Source organism: Triticum dicoccoides, chromosome 3B, assembly GCF_002162155.2.
Source record: "Triticum dicoccoides isolate Atlit2015 ecotype Zavitan chromosome 3B, WEW_v2.0, whole genome shotgun sequence".
NCBI classification, from domain to species: Eukaryota; Viridiplantae; Streptophyta; class Magnoliopsida; order Poales; family Poaceae; genus Triticum; species Triticum dicoccoides.
Genome location: NC_041385.1, coordinates 766,248,144 through 766,264,824, shown reverse-complemented (window position 1 = coordinate 766,264,824; position 16,681 = coordinate 766,248,144). Strand labels below are relative to the sequence as shown.

General features: G+C 48.4%; 1 pseudogene; it reads left to right on the top strand.

Moving 5' to 3' along the window:
- The first annotated feature begins 13,404 nt into the window (after positions 1–13,404).
- LOC119279957 overlaps positions 13,405–16,681 on the top strand; it is a 26,701-nt pseudogene continuing 23,424 nt past the window's right edge.

Genomic DNA, 16,681 nt, shown 5'->3' with positions numbered 1-16,681 from the left:
TTTGCTAGCCTTCATTTTGCACTAAGTATGACATCTACTTGTGCATCCAAAATCCTTTAAACTAGTTTTGCCGCATGAGTCCACTATATCTACCTATATGTGGTATTCTTTTGACGTTCTAAGCAAATTTGCATGTGCCATCTCTAATTTTCGAAATAAACTTCTCTTCTGTGTGTTTGTTTCACTCGCGGAATGGTAACGGGTGGCTAATATTTTCCAGGCTAGATGTGTTATTCTCACGACGAGTGTTTATTCACTTGTCATTGCACGAGAGTAAGGCAAAGGTATTAGGGATGCCCAGTCCAGAAATGCAAAAATGAATTTACTTTATGTTGTCAAATAATAAATTCCTTGGAAAGTGTTGGTATGGAGGGCACCCGTGGATACAGTTAGCCATGGAAAGTGAAAGTTATGGTGGAAAAAGGAATAAACTTTATGTTTATTTTGGGAACTGCCTATGATATATCTAGCATGGAAAGTGTTGGGATGCTCCAAGTCATTTTCGTTGGTGTGATGAATACACCTCCCAAAATGTTTTTATCTCTAATTTTTCGCTTTGAGCTCTAGCACCTCTACAAATCCCTACTTCCCTATGCGAAGGGCCTTTCTTTTACTTATGCAATTTTTATTTTTGAAATTGAGTCTCCATCCTCTCTTATAAAAGCACCAACTAGGAAGCAATATGATCGTACTTAAGTATTGGGTGTAGCTAATATTCGAGTGTGTTTCATGAATGGATCAATGTTTGAGCATGATGGGCTAGGGATAACTTGTTTTAGCATTGATATTTTGAAAGACATGGTTGCTTCTTGATATGCTTGAGTATCTAAATTATTATGTCAAAACTAGATTATTGCTTTGAATCACTTAGTCCAAATGTCCATGCTTTAAAGAAAAGAATATGATATTACATGATAAACAACACTCCACATCAAAAATTCTGTTTTTATCACTTACCTACTCGAGGACGAGCAGGAGTTAAGCTTGGGGATGCTGATACATCTCCAACGTATCTATAATTTTTGATTATTCCGTGTTGTTTTATTATCAATCTTGGATGTTTTATAATCAATTTATAGTCATTTTATATCATTTTTTGGCACTAACTTATAGACATAGTGCCAAGTGTCAGTTGTTGTATTCTACATGTTTTTTACATCGCAGGAAATCAATATCATACGGAGTCCAAATGCCATGCCAATTAACGATGATTTTTTATGGACCAAAAGAAAGAAGATGGGCCCTGGTTGCACCTGGGGGGAGTCCCGAGGAGGGGACAACCCACTAGGGCGCGCTAGGAGGCCCAGGTGCGCCCTGGTGGGCTGTGCCCACCTTCGGTACCCCCCCCGGACCGCCTCTTTGCTCTATAAATCCACCAACATTCCAGAAACCCTAGGGTAGTCGACGAAATATTCATCCAGCTGCCGCAGAGTCCAGAACCACCAGATCCAATCTAGACACCATTATGGAGGGGTTCACCACTTCCATTGGTGCATGTCCGATGATGCGTGAGTAGTTCTTTGTAGACCTTCGGGTCCGTAGTTAGTAGCTAGATGGCTTCCTCTCTCTCTCTCTCTCTCTCTCTCTCTCTTGATTATCAATACAATGGTGTCTTGGAGATCCATATGATGTAAGTCTTTTGGCGGTGTGTTTGTTGGGATCCGATGAACTTTGCGTTTATGATCAGTTATATGTTTTTATATCCTTGAAAGTTATTTGAGTTTCTTTGATCCCTTATATGCGTGATCTCTTATAGCCTCATATTTCTTCTCCGATATTTGGGTTTTGTTTGGCCAACCTGATCTATTTATCTTGCAATGGGAAGAGGTGCCCAGTAGTGTCGATCTTACGATGCTTGACCCCAGTGACAGAAAGGGACCCGACACATATGTATCGTTGCTACTAAGGACAAAAAGATTGGATCCATATCTGCTACAATAGATAAACGGATCTCATCTACGTCCTGTCATTGTTCTTATTGCATTACTCTGTTTTCTCATGAACTTAATACACTAGATGCATGGTGGATAGCGGTCGATGTGTGGAGTAATAGTACTAGATGCAGGCAGGAGTCAGTCTACTAATCTTGGACGTGATGCCTATGTAATGAACATTGCCTGGATATCATCATAATTATTTGAAGTTCTATCAATTGGCCAACAACAATTTGTTCACCCACCGTTTGCTATCTTTTTTGAGAGAAGCCACTAGTGAAACCTACGGCCCCCGGGTCTTCTTTCTCATATTTTTTCCTTGTGATCTACTTTTTCCTTGAGTTTATTTTTAGATCTATTAAACCAAAAATACAAAAATACCTTGCTGAAATTTATTTGCTCCGTGATCTATTTATCCTATCTACAAATTTACCACACATCATTTGCCTATCTTGAGGCGCCATAGCCCGAAAGGGATTGACAACCCCTTTAACACGTCGGGTTTCAAGGTGTTATTATTTGTGTGTAGGGTCTGTTTACGTTGTGTTGCTTGGTTCTCCTACTGGTTCGATAACCTTGGTTTCATATCTGAGGGAAATACCTACCACCGCTGTGTTGCATCATCCCTTCCTCTTTGGGGAAATACTGACGTAGCTTCAAGCGACATCACCCATCGTCAAGTTCCTCTTGATCTTCAGCCTCCCCCGTTGCAGCATCTTCAGCTTCCCGCATTGCAGCATCATCGTATTCAGGGGGCACATAGTTGTCATCATCTTCTTCTTCTTCGCTATCTTCCATCATAACCCCTCTTTCTCCGTGCTTGGCCCAAACATTATAGTGTGGCATGAAACCCTTATAAAGAAGGTGGGTGTGAAGGGTTTTCGAGTCAGAGTAAGACCTTGTATTCCCACATAGAGAGCATGGACAACACATAAAACGATTCTTCTTGTTTGCCTCATCCACGGCGAGACAATTATTCACGCCCTTAATGTACTCGGAGGTGTGTTTGTTACCGTACATCCATTGTCGGTTCATCTCAGCGTACATCATGAATAGATAAGTGACCAAATTAATAGAAGTTCATCATCACATTAAACCCAAAGTACATACATAGTTCTCATTGAACAACATATAGCTCTCTAGAGCATCTAATTAAACCATACGTTGAACCTATGTAAAACATTTCAATGCAATAACAAATGCAATCATAACCGCAACCAAGGTAACAATTGATCCAACAACATAATGATACCATAGCCTCAGTATGAATGGCATATTTTCTAATCTTTCTAATCTTCAAGAACATTGCATCCATCTTGATCTTGTGATCATTGACGACCTCCGCAACATGCAACTTCAATATCATCTTCTCCTCCTCACTTTTTTTCAATTTTTCCTTCAAGTAAATGTTTTCTTCCTCAACTAAATTTAACCTCTCGACAATAGGGTTGGTTGGAATTTCCGGTTCACATACCTCCTAGATAAAAAGTTCGATGTCATATTGCTTGACATAATTATCATAAACACTAAATGGAACTAATAGTTATAAAAGAAAATATATATACCACATCTGAATCATAGACAGGACGAGGGCCGACGGAGGCGGATACCAAAACCATCGCACTATATAATAACAAACAATAATAAGTAATAAAACTACACAAGTATCTATCTAAATCATACAAAGTAAGAACTTTTTTCTTTTAGAAAGAAGATAAGATCAAGAAGCTCACCACGGTGGTGCAGGAGACGAGATCGGCGCGGGCGATCAATGGCGGTGAGGACGGGGACGGGACAGAACGAACCACCAAACCTAGACAAATCTCGAGGAAAATGGAGCTTGGACAAGGAGCTTCGAGAGGAGAAAGCTTAAGTGTGGCTCGGGCATTTCATCGAACACCTCATGTGCATAGGAGGTGAGTAAGAGCACAACACACCTCTCACACACCTCTCCCAAAAAATAGAGCACTCCACTGCTCTGCTCGCGGGCAAGGGGTATATATAGGCATATCATTGGTCCCAGTTCGTGGCTGGAACCGGGACTAAAGAACACCCTTTGGTCCCGGTTCAAGCCACCAACTGGAACCAATGGTGGTTGGCCAGGAGAGGCACATTGGTCCCGGTTCGAACCTCGAACCGGGACCAAAGGTGCCAGATGAACCGGGACCAATGCCCCACGATGGCCCGGCCGGCCCCCTGGCCTCACGAACCGGGACATATGCCCCCATGGGTCCATGTTCTGGGCTGAACCAGGACTAATGGGCTGGCCCATCCGGAACCAAAGCCCTGTTGTCGGTGTCAAAATCGGCGGATCTCGGGTAGGGGGTCCCGAACTGTGAGTCTAGGCGGATGGTAACAGGAGATAAGGGACACGATGTTTTTACCCAGGTTCGGGCCCTCTCGGTGGAGGTAAAACCCTACTCCTGCTTGATTAATATTGATGATATGGGTAGTACAAGAGTGGATCTACCACGAGATCAGAGAGGCTAAACCCTAGAAGCTAGCCTATGGTATGATTGTTGTTCGTCCTACGGACTAAAACTCTCCGGTTTATATAGACACCGGAGAGGGCTAGGGTTACACAGAGTCGGTTACAATGGGAGGAGATCTTCATATCGTATCGCCAAGCTTGCCTTCCACGCCAAGGAAAGTCCCATCCGAACACGGGGCGGAGTCTTCAATCTTGTATCTTCATAGTCCGGGAGTCCGGCCAAAGGTCATAGTCCGGCCATCTGGACACCCCCTAATCCAGGACTCTCTCAGTAGCCCCTGAACTAGGCTTCAATGACGACGAGTCCGGCACGCAAATTGTCTTCGGCATTGCAAGGCGGGTTCCTCCTCCGAATACTTCATAGAAGATGTTGGACACAAGGATAGTGTCCGGCTGTGCAAAAATAAGTTCCACATACCATCGTAGAGAGAATAATATTTGCACCAATCCAATCTGCTGACGTATTCCACAGCGTGACATCACGCCACGGCCAGGCTTTCATTCGAATCGTTTTACTGTTCCACCTCAGCGCATTTAGCGAGGTGGTTTCCTTGGCACGTCTTGTCAAAGCAGAGATCGTGTCCCCTTATTCCGGGATTCTCATCAATACGGGCGTGGGTAACCCAACCGCGCCATCAACCACGGCACTTGGGAGATAAGCGAGTTTTATTAGGCCGGTGGGGGCTTGTAGTTTTGGCCGCCCATATAAGGGGATAAGGATCTACCCTTTCCATTTACGCCTTCTTCCTCCTTTGCTTATCCATCCCTGCGCACTCGATCTCCAGCGCTCAAGTCCGCACTTCCCACCTCAACCTTCTCCAATCATGTCCCGAGCGGGAGGTAGATGGATGGCCTCCTCCGTTACGGAGGGGTAAATCAAAAAGCTGAGGAAGGTCGGATACCTGTCTGACGACATCGCGCACCGGCTTCCAGATGTGGGGTAACTCATCCCCACCCCCAGGCCCCATGAGAGGGTTGTTTTTCTTCCCCATTTCCTCCATGGATTGGGTTTTCCTCTTCACCCGTTTGTCCGGGGGCTCATGTTCTACTATGGCCTGGACTTCCACGATCTGGCCCCAAACTTCATCCTCAACATCTCGGCGTTCATCGTCGTGTGTGAGGCCTTCCTCTGCATCCAACCCCACTTCGTCTTATGGCTGAAGACTTTTAATGTCGAGCCGAAAGTAGTGGGCGGCCGCCAAGCGGAGTGCGGAGGTTCCATGGTGGGCCGGATGGCCAACGTCCTATGGCTCGAGGGCTCCTTTGTGGAGACAATAAAAGGGTGGCAATCGGGGTGGTTCTACATCACCGAGCCACGCGACCCCAAATGGGAAGCGGCCCCCGAATTCTGATCTGGCTTTCCCACACGGCTCACCTCCTGGAAAGAGACGGGCCTAACGTGGGGGGATTCGGAAGAGCTGACCGGACTCCAAAACTGCGTCAAAAAGCTGGTGAACAAGAATCTCAAGCTCGTCAATGTAGTCCAGGTCATGCTTATCCGCCGGGTCCTCCCATGCCAACAAAGGGCCTTCAAATTGTGGGAGTTTGATCCAGCACAACACCAAACCTTGAGCGGGCTCTTCGACTCCACGTACGAAGATGCCTGGAAGGTGCTGTTCAAGGGCGCCGAGGCCCCCGCATCCGCTACCGAAGATCGCGGATTTAGCTCGCGGCGCCAGGCCAATGAGGTAAGCTATTCTACCCTTTACGGGACTCTTCTCTTTCATAGTCTGACTCTATGCGGGATCTAAACTCCCTTACCTTTGATAGGACTGGTTGAAGAAGTCCGGGCAGGTTATCTGTCCGGCTCCCCTACCAGAAGACCCAGCAGACGCCCGATTGACGGGGCTGCTGGTTCCGGCACCTCATGTGGTGCCGGAGAAGAAGGCCAAGAAGAAGGCCACGGAGACTCGAAAGAGCTCCCGGCGCCTGGTGGTGTCGGATTCATCGCCCGACGACCCTGGAGCACCCTTCGTCTCTGAAGACGAGGAGGAAGAAGAAGAAGAAGCTTCTCCCCCTCCAACGGGGGGAGGAAAGAAAAGAAAGGTCGCCCCAACTGGGGAGGCCGGAGGGTCCAAGAAGGGGAAGACCCTACTGCCGGACTACGCCTCCGATGCCGAAGACAGCGGGGAGGAATGGCCATCCAGGGCCAAGCCCCTGGCAAAATCGTAAGTGTCCGGTTACCCGAATGACTTATGGCGCTCCTCTATTATTTGGTAGCTTCTGATGCCGAATTTAATTATGCAGTCCGCCCAGAGCTCAGCTCGGCGATTCGTCGAGCGGCTTCCTGAACTCGTCAGATGTGAACAACGCTTCACTTCTGACGGCCTCCTCCCCTCTCCCTGCAGACGACGCCAAGGTGGAGTCCCAAAAGGGACTAAACCAGGAGGAGGTGATCCTGTAGGCGCCTCAAGGTGACCTCCCGGACTCCAGGCCCAAAGGGGGTAAAGCCCCCGAGGGATCTAAGTCCAGCCCCGGGACGGGCACTGCTCCGGAACCATCAACGGTTCCAGAGTCCGACAGGCGGCGCCTTCCTAAGAAGGGCAAGCCTACGACGCCGGCGACCTCCGTCCATCCGGAGGCGCCGGACAATTTGCTGGAGGTGCTTGACGGCGCCTCCATCGACGAGGAACACCGCACTGTTATGAGTGCGGTGATTCAGAAGGTTCAGTCCGCCAAGAGCGGGCTGACAGAAGCATGTACAAGTCTGTTAACAGGCTTTGAGGTATGTGTTCATAAACATATAAAAATGTTACCGCATAGACAGTAGCCCCTGATGCTCAGTTCGGCGTTCAGAAAGAAAAGCTGAGCTGAGGATCTAAAAAGATATACGCAGGAGTCTAACAAAAATATGTCAATATGGGAATGCAGGCTGCGCTGCTGGCCTCTGCCGCACTGACTGCGGAGGTCAATGCATTGAAGGAGAGCCTCGAGCGGTCCGAGAGTGAGCTCGACCGTGCCAAAAAGCAGCTCGAGGACAAGGAGGGTATGTAGTACCGCGTGTAAGTGTATATAGAAATACTTGGTTGCAAATAATGACAGGACCAACGTAAATGTTGCAGGGGCCACGGCCGAGGTGGCGACCCTGAAGGAGGCGGTCTCCAAGGCCGAAAACGGTGCGGCCTTGGAGATCACCGAGCGAGAGAAGCAAGAGGCGCGGGTGGCGGAGGTGCGGCAAGAGCTCTAGGCTCTCATGGAAAAACACGAGAGTTTGGAGCGTGACTCGAAGACTCGAGAGTCCGAGCTCGCCTTGGCTCTTGAGAGTGCCAAGACTGCTAAGGCCGAAGCCTAGAAGGCCCTCCAGGAGATCGAGGCGATGAAGAAGATAGCGGCGGGTAAGGCATTCTGTATGCAAAGCAAGAATAAAGTAAATTATCTGTTACTTACCCGAATCCGGAGCTCTCCAGGAGCGTTCGCCCATCTGCCCCATAGTGTGTCTGATGCTGTCGCATTCTACCGAGCCGAGGAGGGGAGCTCGACGGAAAAGGTGTTTTGGTCTCAGTATGCTGAGGCCGAACATCCGGTGCCCCTGAGCGACCAGCTGAAACAGCTGGTCGAGCTCCACAAGGTGGCTGAACAGGCCATGAAGGGCCTCATAGTTCGGCTGTGGCCTAGTGAAGCCATTCCTGGGAGCTACTTCGGTCTGGTGCGGCGGCTGGTGGACGCGTCTCCGTGTATTGAGGTCATCAAGCGCTCCGTCTGTATTGAAGGTGCCTGTTGGGCCCTCGCCCGTGCTAAAGTGCATTGGGGCAAGCTGGACGCGGAGAATCTTTTGACGGATGCGCCACCGCCGGGCAAGGAGTATCGCACACCCGAGATGTATTATAAGCGCGTCCCGAAGGGTGCCCTCCTTATAGCGGGTTGTGGGGACCGATTCTCCGGGTACTAATTCCCAGAAAATGGCCCTTGTGCTCATCAGCCCCAGGATAACTGTTAGCTGATGAGGCACCAACTTGATACAGAAATTCCAAGCAAATACAAAATATGTAGTACAAGACCATTTTGGTCTGTGAGTACAACAAATGGTTTCTAGTGATTGATGGCGGAAGCGGGCTATGAATCATTAGTGTCTATGGGACTCCATTTCCCACGGGAACAACTGACCAGGTTAACTCCTATCTTCGCGAGGCTGCTATCACCATTACGTGGGTTCTGGGGCTGTCCTCACGGTCGCTCCTCTTCGTGCAAGAAATCTGGCCAAGACAATAGCCAGGGACAAGCCAGTGAGTACTTTGAATGTACTCGCAAACATTATGAACACGGGTATAATGTAACAACGATGTTCCGAAATATTAATGCTCATGACGTCAGTCACAAAAATAAATCTCTGATGCATGTAAGCAGGTTATTTATGAAAATGCAATAACATAGCAGTATTAAAATTATGAAATAAATAACAAATATGCCACAGTCGGGCGTCTTAGCGACACCACATAAAGGGCTTTAAAAGAAATGCCACAGTCGGGCGTCTTAGCGACACCACATAAAGGGCTTTAAAAGAAATGCCACAGTCGGGCGTCTGAGTGACACCACATAAAGGGCTTTAAAAGAAATGCCACAGTCGGGCGTCTTAGCGACACCACATAAAGGGCTTTAAAAGAAATACCATAGTCGGGCGTCTTAGCGACACAACATAAAGGGCTTTAAAAGAAATGCCACAGTCGGGCGTCTGAGCGACACCACATAAAGGGCTTTAAAAGAAATGCCACAGTCGGGCGTCTGAGCGACACCACATAAAGGGCTTTAAGAGAAATGCCACAGTCGGGCGTCTTAGCGACACCACATAAAGGGCTTTAAAAGAAATGCCACAGTCGGGCGTCTGAGCGACACCACATAAAGGGCTTTAAGAGAAAAAATCATAGTGAATATACCGGAGGTAAAACCATCCCAGGGATATTCGATAATACCAAAAATATCACGGGTTAGTCCACAACAAAATAATAATCATCATTATCACATGTCACAAGTTGTAATATCAGTTCTAATTTAACAGTTTCACCTCCGAAGACCGACACTAACACCGACACTTGACCCATCCCAGACTGTAATCCTTATCCATGGACACAGCTATTCGAATAGGTTTAATCTCTGCAGAGGGTGTACTCTTTACCCACGAGTAACGGATTCCTTTAGTCCATCGGGACTAATTCCGTCTACGCTCTTTTAAATGAAAACGCACCTGACTTGCACACACCAGCTTAACTCACCGGTGTCTGGAATCACCCACGACACTCGTTAAGCAAAACTCTAAGTGGGGAGGCTACAACCTCGATTAGCATGGGATCACAAAATTTATACCGCGCGCAAAACTGGGGAAGCTACTCCCTCGGCTACAACCGGAAACACCCATGCCCCCTGACCGGATGACTGGCTTTAATCCATGGCCGTGGTACCCTCATCCCGGCCCCTCTGTACGGTGTGTGCTAGAAAGGGGTTGACAAATTACTGAACCGTACTCTACTTGTTGTAGAGACGAGTGGTAGTACGAAACAAGTATGGGGGTTACTGGAACAAGACTCGATCTATGGTCGACTCAGGAGGTTTAAGTATTCCCTGCATGATTAGCATAACGAATATATTTCAACCAACAGAGTCACCGCTCATATTACCTTACCATGCCATACCAGACATAACTGTCCCGACGGAGCCGGCGACAAACTCATGCCTACCCAAGGCAGAGGTTTTCCCGGGTTCCTGCCGGTATGCATGCAAGGCACATGAGGATGATTATCATCACAAGTGTGATCCTTTCCAACAACATGGAAATCACAAATATGCATCCATGCACATGATCATCTCACATGAAATAACAATTCTCCGAAATGAGGTGGTGTTATAAACGTGTCAACGAACACACCAAAAATATTATGCTGGGGTTCAGAATGCTTGCCTTCAATGTGTGGAAAGGCAGGGTGCACTCCAAAACTTTTTGAAAGTTTTCTTCTCTCTCTCCAAGGTCCTATTTTAAACAAATTTGAATTAACACACAAATTCAAAAACAGCACAAAAAGTTGTTTAAATTTTTTTCAAATAAGTCTTAAAATAAACTAGGTTAAAATTGAGAGAGGTAGGAAAAAGAATCAAATCATTTGGAGTTATATTTTAAAAGATATAGCCAATCAAACATTTGGTCAAAATCTGTTTTTTATAATAAAACAGAATTAAAAGAAAACGATTCGAAAACACGTACACGTCGAAGACGTATTCTGACTATACGCATCCACTTACTCCAGTGTGGACGCGCGTGGGTCACTGACAGTGGGCCCGCCTGGCCCACTGGTCAGGTTTGACCAGTCGCCCTCCCTCCTCTTCCTCTGGCCGAATAGAGGCGGGGGCTCCGGCGATCTTCGCCAGCGTTTGGCGGCTGCTCGCGGGCATCCGAGTGCAGGAATAGATCCGCCACTCCTAGACGGTCCTTCCGGTGGTCGTAGGGTCGCCGGAGGTGGAGGGAGTCGCCGGCGGCGAGCTCCGCGGCGGAGGGGAGCTTTGGTGACAAAGTGATTTTTGGGCTGCGGTGGTCTCCGACCAAAATTGATCGATGGGTTGCACTCGCGAGAGGGAGGGGGAGTTCTTGGTGGAGAGATTGGAGAAGGAGAGGCCCTGGTGGTGACGGAATCGACCGGGGCTTGGCGGCGACTGAACTGTCCAGACTTGGTGAAGAAGACCTTCCCCTCCTCGAATGCTGGCCAGGGTAGCTCTAGGAGGATCACTGGAGGTTGATCGAGGGCTAGATGGAGCTCCGGGGCCCTTATATAGGTGGTGGAGGTCGGTTCGATGCGGCCGGCGATAAGGACGATGGCGAACCGCCTCCCTGTAGCGTTAGGGCATCGTGGCGACGACGGTAGCTAGCCGACGGGCGAGGTGATAAGTTTGCGCTGTTCACAGGGGCAGGTGGCGAGCCGGGGTGGCTTGGGCGGCGCTGGCTTGAGCAGGGCTGTCGGGCGGCCGTGGCGGCTAGTCCTTGGCTTGCCGGGGACGCGGCGAGGCTCTGCTTGGCGCGTTGCGGTGAGGGGGGGGGGGAATGCAGCGCACAAGGGGGACACGGCGTGCTGGCTGCGGTCGGTCACGGGCTGGGGTGAGAGCGGGGCGTGACGCGGTGGCTCAGGCGCACGCGCGTGCAATACGCGCGCTCTGGGCACGTCCAGTGCATGCACGAAGGGTGTTCGACACAATGCCATGGCACGCTCCAGGTCACAGGTGAGGTTGGCAAGCAACAAAACTAGGCTAGTGGTAGAGGGAAACTCCAGGGACAAGGTGGTTTGGTCAGGTGGCCAAGTTCATAATGTATACCTGAGATCATGCCAATACAGTCCATGCACTCCAGGTGTTTTCAAAATGCCAAAGGCACCTAGGCTATTCTTGGAGGGGCCAACTCTTCTGGATCAGTGTCTCATTGGATGCACAAGAGGGTGGTGAGGTTAGTTGGTGAAAAGCACAAACTTGCTAGTGCAAATTTTGCAGAACTTCAAATCTGGACAGGATGTGAGTGGCATTATTTCATGAACCAAAAATATGCCAATGGTTGCATGCTCCTGGACTTAGGGGTTTAGCATGGAGGACTACAAGTAGGAGAAAGAATCAAGGGCCAAAGAGCAAGTAATAATATGGTTGCTGTACAAACCATCATGTTGGTCCAGAATGAAGATGAGGTTGATCTACTCAAAATTTTCAAAGAACATCATTGGGTCTTTGCATATAATGGAATCATATGCTGCTACTGACATCCCATAATTTTGGTAGAAGCTAGAAACAAATATTTAAAAGGGTTGCAGTGCAAGAATGCCTGCTGGACCAGAGAAGAAAACATGTGTAGCACTCAAAATATGCAATGAATGAACTATATTATTGCATAAAAGTGATTTAGAGGCATCACATGACATCTCCAAATTTTTGGTGGAATTTTTAGTTAATTTTATCAAATGGTTGTAGTACAAAAAGAGCTCCAAACTTAAAACAAGTCATTTTAATGACTAAAGCTCAGGGTGAAATAATTTTATAAATAAATTTACTGATTAGGAAATTGTTTTAATGAGATGGCATAGAAGTTCAATATGCTTGGAAGGATCCACTTGGGAAAAATAAATCCTTAATATTAAAAGAAAGGTTTTAAAAACAACAAAAATTCGTTGCACGCAAAATTTTAACTCTTGGCAAAATTTTAATAACAAAAACCTGGTTAAATTTTTGGGGTGTTACAATTACTAACCCCCTAAAAAAAATCTCGTCCTCGAGATTTGCTAAGGTTTGAGAAACAAAAGAAAATACTTTTACTAGATCGAAAGATCATTTAGACAAGTGGTAAAAAGAGGCTACAGTGAGAGGGCAATAAGTGGTGAATAACTACAGTGTGGGCACTGGCGTTGTCTCGAGAAATTCCACGTTTCGGACAACGAGTGATCTCTATGCGGGACGCAGTGAATTTAGAATAAATTCTAAATTCAACGATATGCTGGTCGTACCCGAGAATACAGTGCTCCCTCTGGCTGACAGGTGGGACCAGGGCCCACTCTCAGTCTCTTCTTCTACCTCTGGCTCTCTCTTCTTCCTCTCTCCCGCGCGTTTTCCCGGCTTTCTCCACCGGCGACGACTAGCGCGTAGGGCACCTAGGCCGTACTGCGGTAGTGCGCGGCGTGCTTGCTGCCGGTGTAGTGTGCACTCACGTCGTGGGCCAGTGCGCTGTCGGCACTGCTCGCGGATTCGCCTCCGAACACCGGCGATCTAGCGACGAGCGGCACTGGTGGACTTCGTCCACCGTACACCGATCCCGAGCTATAAAACGACTGCGGTGCTCCTTCTTCATCTTCGCACCTGGCCTCGCTTCTACAACTCCTCCTCCATTACCGTTCACCGGAGCTCGAGACGAGGCTCCAATGGCAGAGACGGTGCCGGACTGGTACATGATCCTGATGTGTGGAGGGCTGGCGGCAGTGCTGGGGCTCTCGGTGCTCATGTGCGCGATGATCTATGATGGTCGTTGCGATGCCGCCGTTCGGGTGCTGGCTCTCCGCGGTGGCGGTGATCACGAGGATTAGGCGTAATCCCGAGTGTTTTACCGCTAACGATGTGTTGGAGGTGGATAGTGTCGGGATGATTATCTGCTAATCTCTCCCTTGGCGGCATGTGGAGTGCTTAGAAGGGTGGTTGGTGAGATGCAACCTGGTTGCGTGTATTTCAGGTAGTGTAAGAGTCCGAGTGGTTGTGGGTCTGCTACCGTGGTGCTGCGTGAAATAAAACGAATAATCCATGCAGCGAGAGGATAAAAGATGCAGCAAATTCTGGAAGAAGAAAATCTCATTCCAGGATTTTTCGCGGTTACACAGGTTGCTCACGAAGAAAACCACTCACAAACGTCAAAACTAAATACTCGACTCGTCACACAAATTCGAGGTACCATGCATAAGTTACCACATAATAGTAAATGCTGAAATAACAAATACAGAAGTGACGTCTAAAATGAGAATGGTAACTGGTCAGGGTCTCGAGGAAAAGTCTCTGGTAGTGGAACGCACTCCTCTTCTATCGGAGGAAGTGGATTGATCAGTCGATGTATGAGTCTCTTCGGATCGGGTCTCAGTGGTCTGCCGAATGCAACCTGAGGGTTCAGATTAGTGAGATTCTGGAGATAATCCATCACTTGCTGATTCAAATGCTCTTGCGCGATGATGTATTGGATGAGGTTGGCCAGTACTGGGTCTCTCTCAATCCACCCACCGGGGAAAGATGTTACTCCCCCGGGCGTTGCACGGCTCGAAAGTAATAATATCCTCGTTCGCGGGCATAGGGCACTGCGGATCGAAGGCGAGCAATCGCTTCTTTCGCAGCAGCTTCTATGGCCAAGTGTGGGGTTGGCATAGATTTCCCCACGAAGGAAACTTCCGTTGGATGTTGATTGGAGTCTATGGGAGGGATGTGTACTGCTGCCCAATATTCCGAGGTGGAAAAAGTGAGTCTCGATTTGAACAACTCGTACTGGGGTGGATATGTAGAACCCATAGTACTGCGGGTAAAGTCCCACAATATTTTGACAAAGCTACCTGGGGTTGCATCTGGAGTTCTCAGATGAATACTGGGGCTCGGCATGACAGGAAGAAGGTTGTGAGGGTGGTGCACAAGATGTGGGGTGCTGGGTAAGATCACAAGGTGGTCTTTATATAGCAATGGAGCTGGGTCATTTTACCGAGGTGAAAGGTAATAAATTTGCCAGCTTAGCTCCAAAGGTCGGGTCAGTGTCAGAGATACACATATCTCATAAAGAGACGTGTTACTGTGGTTGTCGTCGAGGTTGGATTTGGTAGCTGTGCCCGGAAAATGTGCACTATGCTGACAAAAATACGCGTGGCTACCATTGAAACAGGGGCACAACGACAGGCTGCGTTAATACACAAGATTACGTGATTACAAAGCAGGGATACACTGAGACTCGGCACTACTCGCACAGCTTAGTCTACCTCGTTTACATCTAAATGGGCGTGTGTGGTGGATGTCGATGCTTCTCCATGTGTCCCAATGCTAGGATTTGTCGGAGATGGCGGAGGAGCTGCAGGGTCGGGGTAGCGATGATGACCATCGTGGGGATTGTTGGCCACAATCCCGTTGGAGTGTGCTCCCAAAACGTGACGAAGCACTTCTGGGGTCATCAAGACACCTTGGCCGCTGGTTGAAGTTGACCTCAGGGTCTCGATCGGGTGTCCAAATAGCACGACTGGGTTGTCGGCGTCGAACTCGGCTTCCCTGCTTGCCGGGGCTCGGTGAACCAGCTCTCCTCGAGCTGCGATCAGATCAATAGTGATTTGATCAAACAATGCCTCTAGCGCACTTACATAGCGCACTAGGTGCAACAATGCGGGATCCGTCTCGTGGTCTCCGCTGGCAACTTGGGGTGGTCTGCCATACCCCTCACGCCTGGGGTAGTAGTAGAACGAGCGACAGTTAACTCTAGGCGACAACTGCCGGAGTTGAACTATAGCTTCTCGAGCGACTAGCTGGATGGCTTGTGGCTCGAAGGAAGTTGTTCTTCCGGTGAACCTGTAGGGGCGTTCTGGCGACAAACCCCTACCGTAGATGTGCACAGTGGCCCAGAATTGGCGGTCTTCACCGCTCATGGGTCCTTGGTACACAACATATTCTGGGGGCTCTTCTAACGCGTAGGCACGACGGGTGAGGTTTGCGAGTATGGTCACGAAACCTCCAAGATTGGTTGCTATGGTCTCATTGTGCACTATGGGACCAGGCATTGTGGCTAGGTTGGGGAAGAGGCTGTGTTGGGTTGAGGCTAGCGTGCCCTTTTTATAGAAAAAGGGAACGGAGTCTTCCTTCGCACTCTTGCGAATGAGACATTTTTGCCATCAGTCATTGGCGTGTGATCGACAGGCTAGACTGATAGGTTGGGCACCGACTGCCAAAAGTGTCGGCCTTACTGTGTGGCTATCTTGCACGGGAAGCTTGGTTGGGGTTTTGGTTAGGGTCTGCTAGGTTGGTTTACCTAAGTTATCCGACCTGGCTAAGATAGGATTAGCCAATGGCAGCCTGGCTCTGGTACCAAGTCTGTGGGGACCGATTCTCCGGGTACTAATTCCCAGAAAATGGCCCTTGTGCTCATCAGCCCCAGGATAACTGTTAGCTAATGAGGCACCAACTTGATACAGAAATTCCAAGCAAATACAAAATATGTAGTACAAGACCATTCTAGTCTGTGAGTACAACAAATGGTTTCTAGTGATTGATGGCGGAAGCGGGCTGTGAATCATCAGTGTCTATGGGACTCCATTTCCCACGGGAACAGCTGACCAGGTTAACTCCTATCTTCATGGGGCTGCTATCACCATTACGTGGGTTCCGGGGCTGTCCTCACAGTCGCTCCTCTTCGCGCAAGAAATCTGGCCAAGACAATAGCCAGGGACAAGCCAGTGAGTACTTTGAATGTACTCGCAAACATTATGAACACGGGTATAATATAACAACGATGTTCTGAAATATTAATGCTCATGACATCAGTTACAAAAATAAATCTCTGATGCATGTAAGCAGGTTATTTATGAAAATGCAATAACATAGCAGTATTAAAATTATGAAATAAATAACAAATATGCCACAGTCGGGCGTCTTAGCGACACCACATAAAGGGCTTTAAAAGAAATGCCACAGTCGGGCGTCTTAGCGACACCACATAAAGGGCTTTAAAAGAAATGCCACAGTCGGGCGTCTGAGCGACACCACATAAAGGGCTTTAAAAGAAATGCCACAGTCGGGCGTCTCA